At 36.8% G+C, this 27048-nt stretch overlaps 1 long non-coding RNA gene across 1 annotated transcript; it reads left to right on the plus strand.

Moving 5' to 3' along the window:
- LOC125917009 (uncharacterized) lies at window positions 1-26623 on the plus strand. The gene is made up of 4 exons (XR_007456076.1): window positions 1-191; window positions 5335-5425; window positions 6515-6572; window positions 26543-26623. It is a non-coding gene; the product is annotated as an uncharacterized LOC125917009 (long non-coding RNA).
- The last annotated feature ends 425 nt before the right edge of the window (window positions 26624-27048 follow it).

Genomic DNA, 27048 nt, shown 5'->3' on the forward strand with positions numbered 1-27048 from the left:
CTTATGATGATGTGAGAAAATAAGTTGCCTCCATGATGAAATGAAGTGACGTGATGTAGGCATTGTGATGTAGAGTTAGGAAACTACTGACCTTCTGATGATTCATCAAAGAAGGATTGCCTGCTTTCCGGCTGAAGGATCACTTGCTTTCCGGCAGAAGGATCACCTGCTTGTGGTTGACTTGATCACAGGTAACTGAAACAGCAGAAAGCAAAACTGTAGACAGACTACTTTACTTGTGGTCTCAATTGGCGCCAGGGTCTCTTGTGAATGTGACTCACATGTGAATATTATGGCCACATTTTATTGTAGAGAAGCAACAAGTTTAGCAAATGCTATTCTAGGGTTCCCCCCAAAAATGTTTAAACTAGAAATCTCAGCTTTGTTTGTATCGCACTGTTAAAATGTGAGAGACAATTCCTAGGAATTTTTACCATCAAAACAGGAAGTATAATGGTTTACCAATATATTACCTGGAACCCAAGAAAGACCATGACTGCCTGGTTCTCTTTTGCTCAGGTTCTGAACTTCTTAGACACAGAAGTCCAGCTCTTGGGAAATATATATGTGTGTATATATATATATATATATATATACACACACACACACACACACACACACACAGGGTTTTGTTTCTGTTTTTGTTTTTTTAGTAAGAAGGAGGCTATTTGCATTTGAAACTATGAAGTTTCACAGGCCAAATAATGTTTTTTAACCTCATGTCCAAATAAATTCTGACAGAGAGAAAAAGAATAATTTTTCATAGATGTTATTTGTATATCAGTCCCAAAGAATAAATGCTTTCAACACTGCTGCAAATAGCTCTCAGCTAGTGAAATTTCTGCAACAGACATTTTCCTCTAGAAAGTGTAAAATAAATAAACAAAACCCGTCACAGTGCATTTGGTGGCTTGAATTCTAGGTAGTCTGAATTTAGAGTTACAAATTAGCTTAGCTCTGTATATCCAAAACCTAAAAGAAATTGAACTGTGTAAATAGATGAATAAGTAATAACTGTGAGTTTACCCCCTACCCAATGAGAAAATTGATCTACAGCATCAGTTCTGATATGGTTCCTTAATCAGTAAAATTAAGGGTCTTGGATTAGACTGTATATAGCCCTCACTACCTTAAACATTCTGATTTCCCTTCCTCTTGGTTGCACTAGGAAACAAAGTTGCATTTTCCGGTGGTCCTTACTCTGAGACCAACATTTCCAACCACATCACTCACTACAATAGACAAGAAAATCTGAGGCTTAAACTATACTTTCTGCCAAGAAAAATTTTCAGAGACATATTCTGGAATGAGTGGGAGCCCTCTACAATGCAGAGCTCTGAGAGATGAGAATCTTCTTTTTTGTTCCAGCATTTTCTGAAATTCAGAAGCATTATCATTGCTTCATACCCTAGCTGAGCAATATAAGGTTTCTTTCCACAATCTAGGTTGAGAGTACCATATAAGAAAAAAAAAAAATCGAAGTGATCTAACAGCATTCCTCTAAGGTGGTCTGCAACTTTTGCCCTTTCTTAACTGAATATTGAAAAATCTGAAAAAAACACAGCTCAAAGAAAATAGGTTTTATATCTTTATTAACTTTAGATGTTTCTCCCAGGAAAGAGAGATTGTTGGCAGAAAATAATGAAAACACAAGGGCTTGTGCTGTATGCTGAAAGAATTGCTCCTGAGATGATAAAGGTGAATGCAGATAAGGACCATCAAGATGCAGCCTATTTGCTTTGTTTAGTTAAAGAAAATTATGTTTCCATTCCATTCCTATCCATCCTGGCTATGAAGTAACTGTCAACCCAGAGATGTAGAAGCTCCAAGTAAATAATGTAGACTTAATTACTTTGGTGCCCTTTAGGTATCTAATGCATACTATAGATGATTGCACTGTCATTTTATCACTGGGAGGTACAAAATAATAGGTCCATCTTCAAAGGACATGGCCTTAACAGGACTAGTATTTTTACTTTTAGTATCCAGAATACTGGAATAAAGGTAATCATTAACTATAACTTAGGAGTATGGAATAAAGGAAATTACTAACTATAACTTAAAGCAGAAATATGCATACATTTTAGTCATTGCAAGCACTAAGTCATTTTAGGTATTCTCAATGCCACATTTTAATGGAACCAAATTTTCCTACTTGAAATAGGAATTTTATAATAGTCATATGTTAATGGAACAGGAAGAAATTTCTTGGGCCATCTCTGTGCCATGTGGTCCACTGAAACCCCAATTGTAAATAATGTGACCTATTTTGAGACACATATTATCACGTTTAAACATTCATCACCTCCAAATGCATCTTACATTAGGTACTGAATCAATTTAATTGGCAGTGTTTTTCTTTTTCATTGGTACATAAAATAACAGTGCAACTCTGTGATCATGAAGAATGGTAAGTGACTGATGCTTTTCTTGTCTCATATGGTAAGAGGATTACTTATTTCATGGAATGAAGCAAATAAATAAAGCATTAAAATCAGCGTATGTTTTCTCCAGGCACTAAGGGATGTTAATAGTAAAGCACGCAGTAAAGACCATAACATTATTCTGTGGTAAGCCGAATAATGTCTTTCAAAGATGTCCACATCCAGAACCCCAGAGTCGGTAATATGTGGCCCAACATGACAAAAGGGATTTCGCAGATGTGATTACATTAAACCCCTTGAGATAGGGAGATTATCTTCGATTATCTGGGTAGGGCCAGAGTAGTCATAAGGGTCCTTATAACAGGGAGGCAGGAGGGGCAGAGTTCAGGAGAGATTTAAGGATGGAAGAAAAGGTTGGAGTGATGTACTTTGAAGAATGAGGAAGGAATGAAAAGATTGTTTTAGAAGCTGAAAAACATGAGGAAACATTTTCCTTCAAAGCCTTCAGAAGGAATGTAGTTTTGCTGACACCTTAAATTTAGCCTGTAAGATCTCAGATTTCTGCCTCCAGAACCATAAGATTAATAAATTCATGTTGTTTTAAGCCTGAGAGTTTGTGTGATATTTTTAAACAAAACGGACATTTTTACAGCAATAGGGAACTAATACAATCCTCTCCAAGAAACATCCTCTGAAAAATACAGAATATATTTTACACACCTTCTGGTTGGTCTCAATATATATACATATAGTAATAATTCCATTCTTATTTTATAAGAAGATACAGAGCTCAAAAAAAAAAAAAGATGGAACAATAGATGTATAGAAAGACGGGTAGATTAGTGAGTACATAATAAAGCAAAAATAGCAACATGCTAATTACAGAATTGAGGAAGTAAGTATATGGATATTGGCTGCATACTTTTCCTTTCAACATTCCCATATTTTTTTTTAACATTTTGTAACAAAATATTGGTAAGGGGAAATGTCAAATGCATATTTGACAGCATTAAAATAGAGATGATGTTATTCTTTGAAAGAAAAAAAAAAAAACAAACAGCTTTCGGAAGCGACCCTGCAAAAAGATAAGCCCGTGCATGGCTAGCACTATGTAATTGGGTTAAATCACAACTTTTATATTAGTCGTAATTTTCATTTATGAGGTTTTTTATATATATAAAGCCAAAACCTGGAATGAAAAAAAATGATTCTTTTTCTTCATTAAGAATAATTTTTTATTCAAGCATGACTTTTAAAATGGTAAAAGAAATCACACGCAGAATTTAACAACATGTACTGAAAGACATGCTTGCTGCAATTCTTATGTCAGCAAAAGAATTATAAAACAACCTTAATATTTCCCAGTCCTGGGAAAAAAATGTGAAGTAGAAATTAGCCTTTAATTCTCTTCCACCCTGTCTACTAGGTCCCACTCTCTTGACCTCCCCCCCAACCCCTCTCTACAAAGGGATTTGCTCTGTATCAGAGTTGGAAAATGAACAGCTAGGTTGTTCTTTACCAAGATGGTTTTATTTTAGCCGGCCTCTGCTAAAAATTTCAGTGCCTTTAGTTCTTACAGTGAATGAATAAACAATGGCAGAGTTCCAAGTCCTGTTCCAAGTCCATGCCACAAAGTATCTGTGAATCTCCAAAAGATGAAGCCTGGCTTGCTTCCAAAATCAGTTCATGAGGTTAGCACTACAACCTATGCGCGGTGAATAGCTCCTGTTACCTGGTTAATAAGTGAAATCATGTAGGAACTGTAAAGTAGACTATTGTTTTCTGATTATTTCCATATCTTTGGATTCAGTTATGCTCACAGTCCACAGCACTGCTTCTGAAATTTTAGAAGAAAACACAATTAATAGGAACAATAAGGTATAAAACTTTTATTCCACCTTTAAATTCTGTGACTGATTTTCATTATCACACTTATATCTCAACTGGTTAATTGTATTTAATTTTTTTCATATTCCTTCTACTTGTTTCATTATATCTATTATCCTCTTAAAATTGCCTATAACCTACAGTAGAGTATCTTCAGAAATTAGCCAATTAAACAAAGGCACAGACCATTAAGTAACTTAATTGTTTGTTCAATGGACTTTGCCAGTTTATTTTAGATTATCCTATTTTAAAAATTCACTTAGATGTACTGCCAACATGTAAAGTGCCCTGCTTGATCTCAAGTGAAACCATACTGTTATTATACCTTTTTGACATCATCCTTGATTACTGTTGATAACATTTTCCTCCTTTTAGTTTTAAACTGAACTCCTCCAAAAAAGCATCCCTTATGTCTTCACCTTCTTTGTTAGTAATATAAAGAATAGAGTCCTCTCTCTCTTTTTTCTCTCTTTCTTTTTAATTGCATTGGATTAGATTCCTCAGCTGGGCCCCCAAGTGCTACTCAGCAATTCTTTTATTTAACTCTAATTGATTCCCTATTGCACTTGCCACAGCAACTGTTTGAAAATGCATCTCAAGGCTCCTAATCCACACCTGTCATCCTTACTCTCAGTAAATAATTTTGCCCTCTACCTAAATCACACAGACGACCAAAGCCCTCTGAAGGAAATTCCCATTCTGGTATATATCCAGCATTTGATATTTTCTTGGAAACTTATTCTTTCTGATTCCTCTATGATCTGAAGGCAGGAATGTTACTTCCTTCCAAGACTAAATCTTCTACATTTTCCACTACATAGGAAAAAACACTGCTTCATCTATAATGTTTGCCCTGTACAAACAAGTAGATTTCCCCCTTTCTACCCCATAGCACACCAAACAAGTCTGAAATATTTAAACATGACTTTACTGAGGGCTAGAGGATAATGAAAGAGAAAAAGTTCCAAAGAGGTATGTGTAACCAGAGGATCTGATTTGCAATACAATGGACCCGTCTTCAGTTTATGGCCTACTACAGGGTCCTATCTTCTTGGCTTCCTAGACTACCTACACAGAATCCAACAGCATGCAGGAGCATACATCTGGGTAGATGTCCTCCTCAGGAAGAGGCCAAGATAGCAGGATACAAAGATGTAAGTATTTGCTTTCTTGACTTCCCAGGGACCACCTTCAGAGTATTCTTTTCTTTTCTTCTCAAGATGGAGGCTAGGAATATCTACTCTACCATGAAAATCACTCTGTGTTCTACCTACATAAATTTTTTGCCCACGTTCTGTAAATACTTTCCTTATCCTGATTTATAGTCTTTGTTCCTGGAGTACATTTCCTCTGCTTCCCTTCCATGAATTATCTACCCATTCCTTAACACATTTCCAACTTTCGTTTCCTCCAGATGACCTTCCCAGGATTGGGAAGGTCTCTAATTGCACTTATTTGTTTTTCCTCTGATGTAGATGATTCTCAACTTGTAGGATATTTGTTAGTTGTATATTTGGCTGCCTCTTTCACGGGATTGAACTCTTGGGAAGTAAGAAATCTGCCTTTTTCATAATAATATCAAAAATTACATATACGTTATTATTATAATTTATACTTACATGTGTTGATCCCTTTAGGCTGCTTAACAAAAATGCCATAGACTGGGTAGCTTATAAACAACATAAATTTATTTCTACAGATCTGGAGGTTGGAAAGTCCAAGATCAAGGGGCCAGCAGATGCTGTGTCTGTGAGGACTTGCTTCTTGATTTATAGATGGCTGTTTTTTTTTTTCTCTATATCCTCACCTGGAGGAAGGAGAAGGGGAGCTCTCTGAAGTTTTTCAATAAGGGTTTTAGTAAGGTTTTTTTATAATCCCATTAGTGCTCTCATGATCTAATCACCTTCCAAAGGCCCCACCTCCAAATACTATCACACTGGGGATTAGGTTTCAACATCTGAATTTTTGGAGGACACAGTCAGCCTATGGCATTGTGGTCACATATGTATCCGATGGTCTGCTTTCAAAGTGTTATCTCATTTAATCTTTACCACAAACTTAAGAAATAGGTTCTATTATTAGCTCCATTTTACAAATGAGGAATAGGGGAAAAGAAGTTCGATAACTTGCCCAAATTCCTACGATATTAAGGATTGAACCAGGCTTTATGAGTAAGCATCTAATTCCAGTGATCTCGCCCTTGTGTCTTACACGACCCCCACAACAATCCCTTTCACTAACAGGTACTACATAAATGTTGGTTGACTTTGAGATTGCAATGGTTCTTCCACTTAAAGCAAGGTAAGTTTTAGCTCTCAACTATATTCCATGAGATAGAAAAGATTAGACTTGGGGCGCCTGGGTGGCGCAGTCGGTTAAGCGTCCGACTTCAGCCAGGTCACGATCTCGCGGTCCGTGAGTTCGAGCCCCGCGTCAGGCTCTGGGCTGATGGCTCGGAGCCTGGAGCCTGTTTCCGATTCTGTGTCTCCCTCTCTCTCTGCCCCTCCCCCGTTCATGCTCTGTCTCTCTCTGTCCCAAAAATAAATTAAAAAAAAAAAAAAGAAAAGATTAGACTTTAAAAATAAAGTGCATCAAAAAGACCACTGCAAATAAGAGACCTCAACTCATACAATTTATAGGAAAAGGTATGGTTTGGGTTCATTCGGAATATCAACATGAGGGTTATTGGCTCCTAATTTAAATTTTTTTGCAGAAAAATAATAAATAAAAACCAAGAGACCATGTGAAACCACTTACATTTTCTTTATACACATATTCTTGCACACCTAAGTTATGTTACCAAGTCTGATTGAACAGACTATGTTACCATAACATGTCACCATTTTATTTAACCCTATCAGTAAACAGTAGTATTCCTCATAGTACTTTCCTTTTCAGGCTCTTAAGTTAACTAAGAGCTGTATCTTCTAAATGAATCATCTCTTATAGGGAATTCTTGATGAATGTTGGCTAATACAAAATAAATGAATTTTCTTGGGAAGGGCAGTTAAGATGGCAAAGTAGGGGACCTGGATTTTCCTTGTCCCTCAAACACAGCTATATTTAGGTCAAATCACTTGGGACACCCATGAAATAGATCTGCGGAGCAGCAGAAGGATCTCCATAGCTGGAGGAAGACAACTTGGCAGGACGGAGGTGTATATATGTGTGTTGGGAGAGATAAAACAGTGGAGCTGTAGAGGAAAGGGAACCCTTTCTGTGGAAAGACAAAAAAGAGAGAAAGAGAGAGGGGTTGTGAAAATATGGCATGGAGTTAGCACAAGAGGAAAACCTCTCTGGACCACGGACTTGTGCAAACAGCCTTTGGAGCTGAAACTCCAAGGCTTTGAAAATGCACGACTTTCTCCAAAGCAGAGCCACAGCGCGTGCTCCTGGGGAGGGGGAGAGCTGGCCCAGGGGTGCATAGCATGGTGTAGTGATCTCCGAGGCACACTGGGAGAAAATGCTTCCTTTCCTGGAGTACTTTGGGAAGAGGGCTTATTGCCTCCCCAAGGACAAAAGACCCTGTAGGTTCCAGCCACAGGCCTTTCATCAGCAGGGTGACAGGCTCTACTCGTGAGCAGGGGAGAGAATCCACACAGTGCTGGGTCCTTTTAAGACATGGGGATTTGAATCCCAGCTGAGCGCCAAGAAGAAGGAGCAGGAGAACTGTGGTGCAGGGCAAGCCAACTGCCCTCACTCTTCTGTGAGGGCTGCCTGAACAGCATGGGTTGAGATTCCTGGTCCACAGTGGAGAAAGTGGGGTGACACTGACACCATTTTTCTCCTCAACACCAACATGGTGAGACTTCAGAGAGCAGCACAACAGCTCCCAGTGGAGGCTGGACAAGCTTATAACCAAACATCACCCTTCCGTGCCTGGCAAATGGTTAGTTACTGGAGCAAGACTGACTGAGCCAACACAGCCAATACAGTGACAGCAAGGATGGGAGAAGCAGAGGAGAAAATAGATGAGATAGAAAATAAAATTATGGAAAATAATGAAGCTGGAAAAAAGAGGGAAAAGGAATTACTAGATGACAAGGGGATGAAACAAAACAATACCCTTATCATAGGATTCCCAGAAGAGTGAGAAAAAGGCGCAGGAGGTTCATTTGAACAAATTATAGTGGAGAAGTTCCCTATTCTGGGGAAGGAAACAGGTATCCAAGTCCAAGAGGCCTAGAGAACTCCCTTTTAAATCAACAAAAGCAGGTCAACAACACAACATATCATAGTAAAACTTGCAAAATACAAAGATAAAGAGAGAATTCTGAAAGCAGCTAGGGACAAAATGTTCTTAAACTAACAGGGTAGACCCACAAGGGTAGTAGCAGACCTGTCCACTGAAACTTGGCAGGCCAGAAGGAAGTGGCAGGAAATATTCAATACTCTGAATATGAAAAATAGGAGGCCAAGAATCCTTTATCTATCGAGGCTGTCATTCAGAATAGAAAAAAGGACAGTTAAAGACTTCTCAGACAAACAAAAACTAAGAGTTCATGACAACTAAGCCAGCCCTGCAAGAAATTCTAAGGGGGACTCTGTGAGTAGAAATCAAAAGAGACTACAAATGACCAGAGAACATCACCACAAACATGAAATCTATGGATAACACAATGGCACTAAATTCATACTTTAAATAATCACTCTGAGTGTAAATGGACTAAATGCCCCAAACAAAAGACATAGGGTATCAGAATGGATAAAATAACAAGATCCATCTATATGCTGTCTAGAAGAGACTCATTTTAGACCTGAGGAACCCTACAGGTTGAAAGTGAGGGGATGGGGAATCATCTATCATGCTAATGGAGGTCAGAAGAAAGCTGAAGTAGCTATACTTATATCAGACAAACTAGATTTTTTAAATTTTTTTTCAATATATGAAATTTATTGTCAAATTGGTTTCCATACAACACCCAGTGCTCATCCCAACAGGTGCCCTCCTAAATACCCATCACCCACCCTCCCATCCCTCCCACCCCCCATCAACCCTCAGTTTGTTCTCAGTTTTTAACAGTCTCTTATGCTTTGGTTCTCTCCCACTCTAACCTCTTTTTTTTTTCCTTCCCCTCCCCCACGGGTTTCTGTTAAGTTTCTCAGGATCCACATAAGAGTGAAAACATATGGTATCTGTCTTTCTCTGTATGGCTTATTTCACTTAGCATCACACTCTCCAGTTCCATCCATGTTGCTACAAAGGGCCATATTTCATTCTTTCTCATTGCCACGTAGTACTCCATTGTGTATAAACCACAATTTCTTTATCCATTCATCAGTTGATGGACATTTAGGCTCTTTCCATAATTTAGCTATTGTTGAGAGTGCTGCTATAAACATTGGGGTACAAGTGCCCCTATGCATCAGTACTCCTGTATCCCTTGGGTAAATTCCTAGCAGTGCTACTGCTGGGTCATAGGGTAGATCTATTTTTAATTTTTTGAGGAACCTCCACACTGTTTTCCAGAGCGGCTGCACCAATTTGCATTCTCACCAACAGTGCAAGAGGGTTCCTGTTTCTCCACATCCTCGCCAGCATCTATAGTCTCCTGATTTGTTCATTTTGGCCACTCTGGCGTGAGGTGATATCTGAGTGTGGTTTTGATTTGTATTTCCCTGATGAGGAGTGACGTTGAGCATCTTTTCATGTGCCTGTTGGCCATCCGGATGTCTTCTTTAGAGAAGTGTCTATTCATGTTTTCTGCCCATTTCTTCACTGGGTCATTTGTTTTTTGGGTGTGGAGTTTGGTGAGCTCTTTATAGATTTTGGATACTAGCCCTTTGTCTGATATGTCATTTGCAAATATCTTTTCCCATTCCGTTGGTTGCCTTTTAGTTTTGTTGGTTGTTTCCTTTGCTGTGCAGAAGCTTTTTATCTTCATAAGGTCCCAGTAGTTCATTTTTGCTTTTAATTCCCTTGCCTTTGGGGATGTGTCAAGTAAGAAATTGCTACAGCTGAGGTCAGAGAGGTCTTTTCCTGCTTTCTCCTCTAGAGTTTTGATGATTTCCTGTCTCACATTCAGGTCCTTTATCCATTTTGAGTTTATTTTTGTGAATGGTGTGAGAAAGTGGTCTAGTTTCAATCTTCTGCATGTTGCTGTCCAGTTCTCCCAGCACCATTTGTTAAAGAGACTGTCTTTTTTCCATTGGATGTTCTTTCCTGCTTTGTCAAAGATGAGTTGGCCATACGTTTGTGGGTCTAGTTCTGGGGTTTCTATTCTATTCCATTGGTCTATGTGTCTGTTTTTGTGCCAATACCATGCTGTCTTGATGATTACAGCTTTGTAGTAGAGGCTAAAGTCTGGGATTGTGATGCCTCCTGCTTTGGTCTTCTTCTTCAAAATTACTTTGGCTATTCGGGGCCTTTTGTGGTTCCATATGAATTTTAGGATTGCTTGTTCTAGCTTCAAGAAGAATGCTGGTGCGATTTTGATTGGGATTGCATTGAATGTGTAGATAACTTTGGGTAGTATTGACATTTTGACAATATTTCTTCTTCCAATCCATGAGCATGGAATGTTTTTCCATTTCTTTATATCTTCTTCAATTTCCTTCATAAGCTTTCTATAGTTTTCAGCATACAGATCTTTTACATCTTTGGTTAGATTTATTCCTAGGTATTTTATGCTTCTTGGTGCAATTGTGAATGGTATCAGTTTCTTTATTTGTCTTTCTGTTGCTTCATTATTACTGTATAAGAATGCAACTGATTTCTGTACATTGACTTTGTATCCTGCAACTTTGCTAAATTCAGGTATCAGTTCTAGCAGACTTCTGGTGGAGTCTGTCGGATTTTCCATGTATAATATCATGTCATCTGCAAAAAGTGAAGCTTAACTTCATCTTTGCCTATTTTGATGCCTTTGATTTCCTTTTGTTGTCTGATTGCTGATGCCAGAACTTCCAGCACTATGTTAAACAACAGCGGTGAGAGTGGCATCCCTGTCGTGTTCCTGATCTCAGAGGAAAAGCTCTCAGTTTTTCCCCATTGAGGATGATGTTAGCTGTGGGCTTTTCATAAATGGCTTTTATGATCTTTAAGTATGTTCATTCTATCCCAACTTTCTCGAGGGCTTTTATTAAGAAAGTTGCTGAATTTTGTCAAATGCCTTTTCTGCATTGATTGACAGGATCATATGGTTCTTATCTTTTCTTTTATTAATGTGATGTATCACATTGATTGATTTGCAAATGTTGAACTAGCCCTGCATCCCAGGAATGAATCCCACTTGATCATGGTGAATAATTCTTTTTATAAGCTGTTGAATTTGATTTGCTAGTATCTTATTGAGAATTTTTGCATCTATATTCATCAGGGATATTGGCCTGTAGTTCTCTTTTTTTACTGGGTGTCTGTCTGGTTTAGGAATCAAAGTAATACTGGCTTCATAGAATGAGTCTGGAAGTTTTCCTTCCCTTTCTATTTTCTGGAATAGGTTGAGAAGGATAGGTATTATCTCTGCTTTAAACGTCTGGTAGAACTCCCTTGGGAAGCCATCTGGTCCTGGACTCTTATCAGACAAACTAGACTTTAAAACAAAGACTGTAACAAGAGATGAACAAAAGCATTATATCATAATTAAGGGGTCTATCCATCAAGAAGAGCTAACAATCACAAGTATTTATGCTCTCAACTTGAGGGCACCTAAATATATAAATCAATTAATCACAAAAATAAGCAAACTTATTGATAATAATACCATAATTGTAGGAGACTTTAATACTCCATTTACAACAATGAACAGATCATCTAAGCAGAAAATCAACAAAGAAACAACGGCTCTGAATGACACATTGGACCAAATGGACTTAACAAATATATTCAGAATATTTCATTCTAAAGCAGCAAAAAACATATTCTTTTTGAGTGCACATGGAACATTCTCCAGAATAGATCACATATTGGGTCACAAATCAGCCCTCAACAGGTACAAAAAGATTGAGATCATATCATGCATATTTTCAGATCACAACGCTATGAAACTTGGAATCTACCACAAGAAAAACTTTGGAAATGCCTCAAATACATGGGAGTTAAAGAACGTCCTATGAAAGAATCAATGTGTTAACCAGGAAATTAAAGAAGAAATTAAAAAATACATGGAAGAAAATGCAATGAAAACATGATAGTCCAAACCCTTTGGGATGCAGTAAAGGCAGTCTTAAGAGGAAAATACATTGCAGTTCAGGCCTATCTCAAGAAGCAAGAAAGGTCCCAAATATACAACCTAATCTTACACCTAAAGGAGCTAGAAAAGGGTCAGCAAATAAAGTGTAAATCCAGCAGGAGAAGGGAAATAATAAAGATTAGAACAGAAATAAATGATATAGAATCCAAAAAAAACAGTAGAACAGATCAATGAAACTAAGAGCTGGTTTTTTGAAAGAATAAGCAAAACTAATAAACCCCTAGCCAGATTTCTCAAAAACAAAAGAGAGGACCCAAATGGATAAAGTCATGAATAAAGGAGGAGAGATTACAATCAACACCACAGAAAATAAATGAATTTTCTTAATAAAAATAAAAGATGATCCAGACTTTTGATGCATAATATGTAAAATGAGTTGCACCCAGGCAGGAACAAGTTGCTGATGAAACTGTCAGTATCTTTGAACATAAACATTCCAGGACCAACTGAATTTTTTGTCTAAGTGAAAGTATTTTTCTTTTTCAAATAATTAGGGAAATGTATAATATCAAGACAGTAGCTATCAAGGGCATCCACCTAAATTGAGCTTATGAGACTAGAATATAAAATATATATAAACAAGAGACAGAAAGTAAAGCATTTTATTGGATGGGTTATTATAATGTAATATCGAATATTTTTAAAATATCTCATTTCCCAATTGTTTTCATACAATTGTTTTTGTTTTCCTTTAAGTGTATTTTAAAGTAAAACTGTGAATATTACCATATTAGCTGCTGCACAAAAAAAATTGTTCTGATATATGGCCCATATAAGAGATGACAAGTATTACATCTTCTTTAGCTCATTCCAACACCACTCAACTTCTTCTGCTGTACCTTACTTGAGCAGATGCAAAAATATGTTACAATATAGAAATCCTAAATACTGCTTTTGAATTCATACAGTTTGTATTTTATTGACTTTTTAAAATCAGTTTGTTTCTCCCCTTAATATTAGTAGCTCAGCACATCAATTTAAGAGAACTGTGCCCTGATGGATAGAGAGCCTGGATCTCAGCAGTATTTTCTTTCTGCTAGAAGCAATAAAATATAGGATGAGCTATTAGGATTGGGAGGTGGTTGAGGGAAGAATAGAGGGCAAAGGTAAGGAGTGTCCAGAAAAAAATCATGAAGCATTCTTAAGCCTGCAGGAATTTATAGGATAATTTTAATCCTTAAAAGAGATCTTTGAAGATTTTCATGCTTTCTTGTTGCCAGCAGTGTTTCTGTTGAAATAAGATAATTTCTGTAATTGTGTACCTCAGAAAAGAAAAAGAAAAAAAATTGAAACATTGGCACATTTTTTCTAAAATACCAAATTAAACAGAATGACAGACTGAGTTAAGGACAGAGAAAAGTGGCAAAGCTTTGCACATGCCATGACCTCAGATATCCTGCCATAAATTATGTGGATGCTATTTATATGCTTAGAACAAGTATCTTTGTGAAACATTTACATAAAACATGATAAAGGTAGCCAGAGTTTACTGATGAAGTACCTAAGAGAACAGAATTTCTTTTTAAAATTGCTGAGGTAGGGGCATTTGGGTAGCTCAGTCAGTTAAGCAACCAACTCTTGGTTTTGGCTCAGCTCATGATCTCACAGTTTGTGAGTTTGAGTCCTGCATTGGGCTCTGTGCTGACAGTGTGGAGCCTGCTTGGGATTCTCTCTCTCTCTCTCTCTCTCTCTCTCTCTCTCTGCCTCTCTCTCTTTCTCTCAAAATAAATAAGTAAACTTAAAATGAAATAAAATAAAATTTCTGACTTAGGGGGTGCCTGGGTGGCTCAGTCGGTCGAGTGTGCAACTTTGATTCAGGTCATGATCTCAAGGTTCCAGCTCCACATCGGTCTCTCCACTAACAGATGGATGCTGCTTGGGATTCTCTGTCTCCCTCTGTCTCTATCCCTTCTCAGCTCTCTCTGTCTCTCTCTCAAAAATACATACATACAAGCAAACAATTAAAAAATTCTTTCAAGTTAGAAGTAATATGTCAATTACATGAAGAACAATGTCTGGGTGTAAACATATTCCAAGTTTTCATAAAATGAACAATGTCTATTTTTGTCTGAGGCAACAATAAAGTTGAAGGAACAAAAAGCATGGCAGGGCCTGGAATGATGATGTTGCTAACTAGTTTCATGAAATAAAAAGCTTTAAGCTAATATTATATGATATATATTTATATTTACAAATAAAATACATAAAAATGTATTATGCATAATTATGTATTATGTATAAAATACATATATTTCACAGATTTCCTTATTCAACCCTCCTCACATGGTACAATGTCCTTTAAAAATGTGTTTTTGTTGAGTTTATTATTCAGATTCATATCCTCATGGGATTTAAGCAAAGGCTGAGACACATTTATTAATGCCTAAAATATGGTTCATCTCACTGCAGTGACATGAATGCCAAAAAAAAAGAACCAGATATTGCATTTTTCATCAAATATTGAAATAGAGATTATCTAGTAAATGCAGTTTTTTCCAGGAGCTTATGGGAAGTAATTTGTATGTATGTGACAGATATCTGAGCATCCTTCATTTAGTGTATGTTTTTGTGTATATTGCACATATTTTAAAAATGCCACCCTACTTTCAATGTCCTGGGCCTCCAGGCAAACTGACACTGACCAGAGTCCTTCCACCATCTAGACATCCCTCAGCAGGCCATGGAAAGCTTGGTGACTTGACGATCAAAAAGCAAATACCCATGACCACATACTCTCGTTTCCCCCTCTCCTTCTGCCTTTGACATTCTTTTATGCCATTCATGTAAAAACTCTGAGCTTATTCCTCCAGAAATTCCACAGGTTTTTAATCATCTACCTATCCAATAGGGTAAACCTGCTCACCTACTTCCTCTCAACCAGGAGTCTGCCTCCTGCTTCTCATGAGCCTGTCACCTTGACAACCTTCTGTGCTTCCCCTGTTACTTGTCAGTTACGTATAAATTCCCAGCTGCTCAATATAGTGTGAGAGATGACAGTATTTCATGTCGTATGAATTTTAGTGTAGTCCTAGTGAGAATATAAAAATGAGAGGTTATAGGTTAAATCAGTAGTTCTCGAAGGTTTTGGTCTCTGTATCCCTCCATACTCTTAAAGATCCCAAAGACCTTTTTGGTTTATGTGAATAATAGCTACTGATATTTTTTGTATTAGAAAGTAAAACAAAATTTTCAAATATTTATTAATTCATTTAAAAATAATGGTCGTTTGGGGAGCCTGGGTGGCTCAGTTGGTTAAGCGTCCCACTTCGACTCAGGTCACGATCTCGCGCTCCATGAGTTCGAGCCCCGTCTGGGCTCTGGGCTGATGGCTCGGAGCCTGGAGCCTGCTTCCGATTCTGTGTCTCCCTCTCTCTCTGCCCCTCCCCCATTCATGCTCTGTCTCTCTCTGTCTCAAAAATAAATAAACGTTAAAAAAAATTAAAAAAACATAATGGTCGTAAACCCACTACATGGTAACAATAATATATTTAGGAGAAAAAATAGCCTACATTTTCCACAGTGAAAGAAATTCAGTGAGAAGAAAGCCATTGTTTGCATTTTGGCCAATGTGTTTAATGTCTGATTTAATAGTCAAAATTAAATATAAATTCTTGCTTCTCTTATCTGCTTCTACAGTTAGTCGCTTGTGATATCACATGTCATATAGATACTGGAAAACACTACCTGCTTCTGAGCAAAAGTGATAAAGGCAAATATCTGTCTTGTAATTTAACCTCACGGATTGTGGGGTCTTTTATACTTTGTGTGGCATAACTGTAAAAACGTTTCAGCATCTCTCAGCCACCCCCCGGATTTCATTGTGAGATCCTCTGGAATAAAGGACTCTGAGAAAGGAACCATTGAGAATACAGTGCAGTGCCTTTTAAAGGTGAATAACGAACAGAATCCTTCTGAAGTAAAAATAATCTCAGGGACTCTTCAATGATTACTTAAACTATCTTTAATATGATGTAAATATAAACTAAAATCTAGGTGGAAATTCATTGCATAAGCCTTTGGACAACTATTAAATTGAAATTTAAAATTACAAACTACATAAACAAAAAACAAAATTCTAATTCTTAACACTGATTTAATGTGACAGGTGATATTTGCTGGATATTTCTAACATGAATACAATACTCACTGCTCTAGCAGCAAGGCTTGTCAGTATGTGTGTGCTATCATGTCCCATGTGTAACACAGTCTTCTCTCTCATGCTCTCATTGGAACTCAGGTGCACAAAATTAGATAAATCATCATCTATAGTTCAGCACACATTGTCATCATTAATCCATTAATAGTCCTCTTACACTTAGTTAGCTGGTTAATTTTTGTAGTGTTACAAACGACAGTAAACCCATCACTCAAAATAAAACTCAGGATCCTGAAAAGGACGGTGATAGTGACCACACATTAGGGTAGACGTTTTACTTCCTACTCTTCCCTTACCTCAGGCTTTATTACTTCAGGCACACAACTGGCCCTCTTTGACCCTCAATTCCTCACTTGTAGAAAGAGGAGGGCTGATCTACATTACTTCCAAATTTCCCGTTGGCTTTCAGAGGAAAAGAGAGCAGATTCAGTCAGATCTTTTTTCTTTAATTTTTTTCTCCATCACCCAATAGCTTAGTTCTCACTTTAAAAAATGAGGATGTATACATAAGGGGTGAATCACAGGAATCTACTCCTGAAATCATTAGTGCATTATATGCTAACTTGGATATAAATTAAAAATAAATAAATAAATAACTAAATAAGTTAGTCAGGATAAAAACAGTACTGACCTGATAGAGTTGTTGTGAAGATTAAATAAAATAATATGTATGAAACAGTAAAACACAACAACAAACACAGAAACAAAAACTTAGGATCCTGACAATAGCTTACACTGACAATACGACATCCTATTCTATTCCCTAGGCTCCTATGCCTGTGGTAACCATCATCCTAAATTCTGTACTTACGATCATTTTTGCCTTTTAAAAGATGGTTTTATGTCATATACATAATTTTATAAATGTATAAGAAGGATTATATATTTCTAAAAAGTACATATTTTATTTTTATTGTTTTTAATTTCATAGGAGAAATATGATATTTGGAAACATTTTTTCCTTTGATATTATATTTCTAATATCCATCCATATTGTATTCCTGCATGGTGCCGCGCTTTATTCACTTTAACTACTATATCACATTCTATTGTGTGAATATGTAGCAGTTTATCCAGCCACCTTTTTATTTGTGGGTAATGGGTTATTTCCTATATCTTCACTATCAAGAACAATGCTTCTTTGAGCATTCTTATTCACACATCCTATTGTACATATGTAAGTCATTTCTTCTACCATTTTTCTCTATTGGAGTTACAGTAAAACCTATAGCATACCTGATGTCACATGCTCTTCACTTGGCTCAAAAACATAATTTATATAATCAAAAGAATAGAGCATTTTTGAGCATTTACTGTATGGCAGACAATATTCTAAGATCTCTACTCATATCAACTCCTTTAATATTCACACTAACCTAGTGAGGTTGGTAGTTATCATTTTCTCTATTTTACAGACAAGGACACTAGCAACTAAAAGTCAGAATAAATTTTCAGAGATATTGCCAGGATTCAAACACAGGCAGTTGCCAGAGCATGCTCTTTTATTACAACCATCATTAATTCTTTATCTTTAGCTCACAAAAATGACTTGTGACAAAAGCAATGAAATTGCATGGCAGTCCTCAATTAGAGGGTCATCCAGATAAACAAGACTATTTTTACATAAATTATTTAAAGTTAGAATTGAAATGTAAATGAACATTTTAAAATGTGTATATTGTTTCTGGACATTCTGAAAATATGTCTGTAGACCCTAGTTTGAGAAATAATGCTATCAAGGAATGACTGGTTGGACCTTCTCTATAATCTAGGACTTCAGTCAAGTTTATTGTAAGTGATAGGAAAGCAACTGAAAGTCATATAACAATAAGATAATTTGTTGTCTCACAGATTTAGGCAGGATGCAAAGTAGTCAGATGAAAAAAAAATGTTGCAGGAGAAATAGACAAATCTGTGACAATAATTGGAGACTTCAATACCCTTCTTTCAATAGTTAATAGAATAAGGAAACATAAAAATCAGCACAAATAAGGAAGAATTTAATAGCATAATCTGTCAAAAGGATCTAATCAACAGGTATAAAATACTCCACACTACAACTCTTCCCATTAAAATTAACTGGTCTATCTTGCATTTTAAGTTAACCCTTATTGAAGAATGATTCAATAACATCATGGATGGTCATGTGAAAAATGTCGGTTCACTGAGTTATCCAAATCTTCCCTATTTTATTGTGCAACATAAAAAAGTACGTTTGCTAACATCATCACTGACCTTTAAGAAAAATCTTTAAGCACTGGAAAATACAAGTTTTCCAAAATTCTAATTTTGCTTCAACGTCTGGTATTTATTACTGGCAACAAATATTGTTATTTATTTTCCTTGAAATCACAGGCCCGCATTGTTCATTTTCCAGAAAATATCTGCCAAATACCTAAGTCTAAATAACTACATTTTCTCTGCCAGTAATTTCTTTTCAAGTAAAAATGGTGTTGCGTGGAGACGCAGCTATATTAGCTCACAACTTCAACAATTGCCCCAGTGCTTTTCCTCATAACAATAGTATTTGAGTACGCAGAAGGGCTTCATGAGTACTTTGCATTTGGTGACACAGAACATGAAAAAAATGGGTATTCAAGTAGCAAATGTAAGAGTTATTTTTACTGCTACATCTGTGACATTCTTAAGTAAAGTTGGCATTAAAATTTTTATAATGTAAGTGCATGGCTATAAAAAATTATTATTCATACAATTTGGTGCCTTGATTCATATTAAGGCACCAGCAGTTTTACCCATGATTTCTTTTGTGCCATCACTACAAATGGAACACAGTGAAAAAGGCAAATAATGTCTTAGTATTATTATTAAAGAAGTTTTGACTTCGTGGTCCCCCTGAAAAGGTAAGAGACTCTCAGGATTCTAGGGACCACATTCTTGACAGCACTGCTCTGTTAGAACAAATCTTTTGCTTCTCTGGTTCAACTAGTGTTTCCATCCTGCTAGAACAGTAACTAGAATGTAGTAGGTAGTCAATAAATATTTGTTGGATAAAGAATGGAGGGATGAATGAATTATCCCTGTAGACACTTGGTTGAAATTTCTTTACCACTCTGTAAATGTACAAAGACTAATAATTCATCCATGAATTAGTTAATTTACCTTTTTAAACAGCATCTAGCCCCAGAAAGGAGAAAGAAGAAATAGTTCTAGTTTGATCTCTAGTGTATAAAGTAAGATGCAGATAAAAGAGTACATCTAATACGGATATAAAACAAAGATATCAATAAGGCATCAGAGAAATGGTGGGGTTTTTTTTCTAATCTCAAACTTCCATGAAAATTCAAAGGGAGATGGTAGTAACACTTTTATATTGATATGAGTCAGATGATAAGTTCATTATAAAAATATGGCTTTATGGTTACTTACAAGAACCTATTAAGCCAGATTTTCCCAGGAGAGAGAGAAAAAGAATGTCCATAACAGTATTCCTTTGGCATGATTATTCAAACACCTAATACAATTATTATGATTATCTATTTTTGTTACAGATTAAATGCTCAGTAGACAATACTCTGCATTAGATTTTATTCTTTAATAAACTGTATTTTTATTATAAAACATGCCACTTCTTCACCTAAAACATAGGGAAAGAGACTCCGTTACATAAAGTAGCTATTAGAATAAAAAGCAAGATTCAAAATCTTCCCCTTTGAATAGTCATCTACCATTTGCAGGCAGCAGTGTGTAGCCAAGACTTTGGGGTTGGAAGGAATAGAAACCAGAGTCGGAATCCCAGAACCATTTTTTTCCAGCTCTCTAAGCCCCTGGATGAGTTTTTTGTTTTTTGCTTTTTGTTTTAATTTATCTAACCTGGAGTTCTCTCATGTAGAGGAGATCACAAAATTAATTTCAGGTCAAAAGATTTTTGTGAGTTGCCAATTCATGAAGTAATGGCTTTGAAAGTGGCTGACGAATTACAAAGAAAAATCAACTAATAGTAATGTTCATTGCTATTTTTGCAACTCAGATAAGTGTGCTTATACCTAATCAGTCTTAAGTCACGTCAATATTGGAAAAGAATAAAGGTTTTCATCACGAATATTAACCTAAGGGAAAATGTCTCTTATTTTTGATAATAAAAAATACTGGCAATTTAAGTCATCATTTCCTATCTGCAAACTGATGAGCTCTAAATCTTGCATTTCTAAGGCTTCCAATAAAAACAGAAAAAGAGGATTATAAGAGCCACAATAGCAGATTAACAAAGGATTAATTGCAATTTACAAACCACTGAACACTTAAAAAACACCTATTGGACATTTAAAAACTAGCTACTAAATATGACCACATTAAGGTAATATATTTTATTCCCCCTTTAAAATATCCTTTGCATGCAAAGTATATCTATCTATCATGTAGTCAATTATCTTACACAGCATGAGATCAATCCTAACATATGCACATGAGAGTAATAACATGGTATACTGTTTGTTTGAAAGTAATAGGTACACTAGAATAGTCTACCATACCAACATACCTTTAATGTCCCAGTGTTAAAAAGGCTCTTTAAGATTGTGAATTAGCAATAGTGTATGAATGCTCCAAATATGGTACTGATGCAATTACTTAGAATGTTAAATGCATTGGGAAATCTTTCCTTTTATTTTATTTTCTTCACAAATGCAGGAGAAAAAAGCTATTGGGATCATTTCTTGTCTTAGTCTGAGAACCCCTGTGGAGAGGATCCAAGCGTGATGTTTCCTTTGAAGTGAATGGAATATCCATTCTCAGATCAGCCATGAGGATATATAGAGGAGAACAAGAAACTGGCTGAATGAAAACTGACATTAGCATTTAAATAAGGCTAGGCTTAAAAGAAAATTTATGCAACAAAAAATACTAAGATTTGAAAACTAACATGCAATTTTTCAGAATCCTAGGTCAAACCACCTTGCATTAGAAGCAGGTCTTTGTTAGGTCTAACACAAAGAAACTAACAATAGAAAATGTTCAAAAAGCTTAAAGGTTAGGTCAGATATAGGAGATCTATAGCATATTGAAATATCATAGATGCCAAGTATTCCTACTGTGGATACACACAAAAGTCCTGCAACAGCCATGGATTGTATGTGTCCCAAATCCTGATTTTCATTCTGTATTTAATACTAGTAGACTGGCAATGAATAAAACAAAACACAACAAAAATAACCACCACAAAACAATATTCCAGTTAAGAATTCAAGCATAAATCTTGCTGATGTGAGAAAATACAGCATAGGAAATATAATCTTCTTTTAATGCAAAATGTATCTGCCATCTATAAAACCAAAATAGAAACCATAATCAGTGATTTCAGCAGTATCCATCATCTGTCAGTCAAAAACTAGGCTTTGAATAGCAGCAGTGTTCTTGGTCTGTTCAGCTGAGTTTAAGTCATGGCTCCTGATTTTGATGTTTATACGTAAGAAGATAGCTAACTATATAAGGCAATATATGTTGAGCACCAAAAATTTTTTGAAGGAAGAGAATCTTAGTAAGTTAAAATTCCCTGCAAAGGTTTCCTAGACAGTTCTCAAAGAATGGAGAGCACCTAGCCCAACAGAGTGGAATGTTGAGGTCCTGCACATAGAGGGAGGTACCCAAGCAAAGACTTGGAAACAGGCAGGAAGAGTGAGTTTGAGGATGAGAAGAGGACCAAAGGTCTCTAGAGCAAAGAGACCTAGCAGTGTCTGGTGAAAAATAAAGGAGGAGAGGAAGGTTGGGATCAGAATGAAGAGGGCTCTCTAGTCAGAGCTCTCATGGCAAGTCACAGACCTAAAGAATCATAATTGGAAGGGCGTAGTGGGGTTGATCAGGCCCAACTTACCGAGTAACCCTTGACTGCCTCTTCAAGCACCCATGGCAAATTGTCATCCAGTCTCTGCTTGCAGAATGATGAAAAATTGATGTGCATATTAACTTTCTTAGGTCCCTGGTGTTTTCCCCTTGTATACATCATGAATTCATAAAATATGAACCCCCAAATTGTGTGTTGATGAATGACAGAATAACATACTCTTCGTACTGGGAGAATTCAGGGAATGGAAATGGAAATAGCCAGGAAAGGTATCATAGAAAAGGAGGACATCAATGTGCTTTGAAAAATGGGTAGTACTTAGGAAGTAGAGAGGAAAGGGATGGATTCTGCACAGGTAGATTTTAGGAGGAAAACCTCAAGGGCAAAAAGAACATACATTAAGGAGAAAAAACTACAAAGATCCACCTTTTTAGCACAGATTTTTCATTAAGAAGTGGTGAGTGTCAAGACCATCAAAAAGATATCAAAAGACTTTGGATTTGTTGATGTAGACAATAAGTTGCTACAGTAAATTCTCGAGTAAAATTAGCATTTAGAATGTAAGGAAAACATGCTGAAAGTAGCATTTTTAGGAAGACCAAATTAATGATAGTGGACACGATAGATGGATTTAGAAAAAAACTGGAGTCAGAAGCACTATTTAAGAATCTTTTTAACTGGAAAAGCAATAAGAATGAAATCGGTGTAAGCATTTTGGAAAACAATTTGGCATTACCTGGTAGAGCTCATGGCCCAGTGATTCTGCTCCTTGGTATAGTCCCTAAAGAAACTTCACATATGCACCAGAAAACATGCATATGAATGTTTGCCGCAGTATTATTTATATTAGTAAAATCCTGGAAACCTCTCAAATATTCATTAACAGTAGAATAAATGCACTGTAGCATATTCATAAAGAGCAATGACAACGAGTGAACTAAAGCTCCATCAACATGTAAATACCACCAAAACATAATTTGACTGGGAAAAATAATTCACAAGAGAATTTTATATATTTGTTAATGTGTGTGTGTGTATATTTTTAAAAATATATTTATATATTCATGTGCCTGAACATAGATTCTCTTGTGGGAATTTTACTTAGTATCTTGTTTATTATATATACACATTTATATATATAGTTGTATGTGTATACATGTATAAATTCTCTTGTGAATTGTGAATTTTTATAATTTCACAAACATATAAAACAACCATATTTTTGTTTAGGAATGCATAAAAATGTGGGAAACATATAAGGGATGGTAAGGGAATGATAATAAAGTTCAAGATATTATTTACCTCTGGGGAAAAGAGCATATGACTGAGGAGGGAGGGTCTTTCTGAGGTTTTGGCAACACTATTTCTTTAACTGCATGTATATCTGAGTTTATTTTGTTATTAAACAGTGTAGCTATATTTTATATACCCTTAAGTAGTTGTGATATATTTCACAAGTTGAAAACAAATATTAAGGATTTGATCTAGGGTGGTCACAGTGGGCATACAAAGAAATACACACGTGGTGACATTCACTGCTCATTTGTAAGATTACAACAAGTGTTAATTTTGTACTACTAACACTAGTGCTGAGGATAAACTGTGCAAACCAACAATGCACTAAAACTATGACTTAGATTTGGAATGAAAGAATAGCAATTCTGGAAGTCTATTACGTATGGTTTTTGACAAAGGGTAGCATGGTAGAGGGGAAAGAAGTCGTGAACTGTTGAGGCATGCTTGAATGTTGTCATCCACTCTGAAGTACAACGTGATAAGGCTCCCCTAACATGAGCTGCAACATGTTGGCCTTCCATTGTACCCCTCTTCCATCTCACCAATTCCATACCCCTTGTTGATTCCTGGCTAATTGTGAAAGTTCTCTTTCACTTTTTCAAAAATATTTGTGAAAAATGAAGACTTATGTCTCCCTGTGATACTTTGATTTACTATATGCATATGGTCCTTCAGATGACCAGAATACATTTCTCATATGTGTGTATGTGGTCTTCATTCAGTTCCTGGCTCATAGCTCCCCAAACCCTCAGAATTTTCTGAGCAATAACAGCAGTGGGATCATCTTTTGTTATATTATTTGGTCTCTTGTCTTCAGTTTCTGAAAATGCTTCAAAGCCATAAAGGTAAAATGGGTGTCTTGTTACTCATAACAACCCCCTTTTTACACAACTGGGTTTATGTTACTGCAGTGACTTTTGGAAAGCACCTAAGGATGGGGCTGGTTGCCAGAAGAACCAACCATGATTAGAGGTTTGGAATTTTCAGTCCCACTCCTTGATTTCTGGGAGGTGAAAGGGGCTGGATATTGAAGGGTCATCAATGAGCAACTAGTTAACTCAGTCATGCCTATGTAATGAAGCCTCTATAAAAACCCAAAAGGAGGGGGTTGAGAGAACTTCCTGGTTGGGGAATCAGAATGTTTCCTTGTGCCACCGTGCCAGGCCCAAGCTCCATGAGGACAGAAGCTCCTTTGTTTGGGACTCACCATATATACCTCTTCATCAGGCTGTTGATTTGTATTATTTAATATCCTTTGTAATAAATCAGTGATCTAGTGAGTAAATGGGTTTCCTGAGTTCTAGCAAATTAAGTGAGTCCAAGGTGGGGGCCAGGGGAACCTCTGATTTATAGACATTTGGTCAGAAGTACAGTTAAGAATCTGAGCTTGTGATTGGAACCTGAAGTGGAGGGTGGTCCTGTGAGAATGCACCCTTTATTTTTGGAATCTGATGCTATCTCCAGGTAGATAGTGTCAGAATTGAGTTGAACTGAGTTGAATTCTCACACACTTCCTGAGAATTGTTTGTTGGTATGGGGCAGAGTCCACATACACAAGTTGGACTAGGGGTCCAGGAACTAACATACTATTTCTTACTCTCCCTCCCTTTTATCTTACTTTCATCACCTAATATTTATTCAAACTAAATGTCAATTCCATGCAAAGTACTGGGAGCCAGAGGTAAAGAGGCATGGGTCATAGCTTTCATTCAAGATACAGTGGATGCATTGCTTTTCAATAATTGTTGTAACAAATTACCACAAACTTAGCATCTTGAAACACAAAATTATTTTTATCTTACAGCTTTATGGGTCAGAAGTGCCAAGCGGGTCTCACTAAGCTAAAACCAAAGTCTGGCAAGGCTGAGTTCCTTTTTGGAGGCTTACGGGAGCATCGATATTCTTGCTCACCTAGATTATTGACAGACTTCAGTTTCTTGGGGTTATAGGACTGAAGATCCTTTTTCCTTGCTGGCTGTTGGCTGGGGCTCATTCCCAGCTTCTAAATCCATGTGCACTCTTTGGCTTATAGCCCTCTTTGTCTCCGAAGTCAGAAAGGCAGTTAAGTCTTTGTCAGGTCTTATCTCTCTGGCCTCTTCTCCCATCATTGAATCTCTCTGATGAACTCTCTTGCCTTCCTTATCCACTTTGAAGGACTCATGTGATTGGACTGGGCCAACCCAGATACTCCAGGAAAATCTCCCTGTCTTAGTCATATCTGCAAAGTCTCTTGCCATGTAAAGTAACATGGTCACAGGCTCCAGGGATCAGGATGTGGACATCTTTGGAAGCCATTATTCTGCCTACCACATTGGATTTTTTTTTTAATTATAAAATGAAAACCAAAGCCACATAATTATTAATGTGTGGCCATGGAGTGGTGATTAATAGTGCAGCCATGGTAACAAAGGATAAGAACTATCATTTGCTTCAGTACATTTTTCTATTTTTTTTCCTGGGAAGACAGAAAGATGCAACAGGTGAGGAGCACAGCACAGTGCCTGACACATAGTAAGCCTTCAACAAATAAGAGATCTCATGTGACCCAAATGCTGTCAATAATCCCATCCTCAGATGCCTTCTCTTTAATATTCAAACAGTTAGCCAGTCCTCCACCTAGCTGGACTGATAGGAAGGGCTGCCTTTTACTATATTTCCCATCCCAGACAATTTAAGGGTCATAAGTGTTTCACCATCAGGCACCGTTACCCTGGGCTGCTCTGAAGGTCACAACACCATCATTTCCGTCTCCTGCAGCTGTTACAGATGTCTCTCATAGAGCTTCCCTAAGCATTAACCCATATCTTTCCCTTAATTCTCCAAAACTCAGCAAAGTCAGCATGGTGAGATGAGAAAATGGATGGACTGCAGACAGGGAAACTTATCATTGGATCCATTACCTGTATCCCTACACAACCATCTTGCTACCGACCATCTGCTGTTGATGGCTTTGCTTCTGGGACCAAAGTGGCTGCCAATGACCAGAGTAGACTGTGACCAATCCCTCTATACGTGCTTCAGGTATTCAGGCATTCGGTGTCTCAGGTGTCCTTTCCTGAGAAGAGTCAGGCCTTGATCTCAGGAGAGTAAAAATACCCACTAATGCCTCCTCCCAACAGAAAACCCTTCCACAAAGGGCCGGAGCAGAGTGCCTGCTTGCCCAAGCCTCAAGAAAAAGCAGGCATTTAAAAATATGTACTTGTTTTTTGTAGCCATCAATATTTCAGAAACATAGGGGTCTAATCCCAAAGCACTTCCTTGAGTGAACTTTTGCTTTTTTTTGTTTTCCATAAAATAATCTTATGTTATTTTTGAAGAAACTTGAAGTTTAGGCCA

The sequence above is a fragment of the Panthera uncia genome, unplaced genomic scaffold (genome assembly GCF_023721935.1).
Source record: "Panthera uncia isolate 11264 unplaced genomic scaffold, Puncia_PCG_1.0 HiC_scaffold_1394, whole genome shotgun sequence".
In the NCBI taxonomy this organism is placed as follows: domain Eukaryota; kingdom Metazoa; phylum Chordata; class Mammalia; order Carnivora; family Felidae; genus Panthera; species Panthera uncia.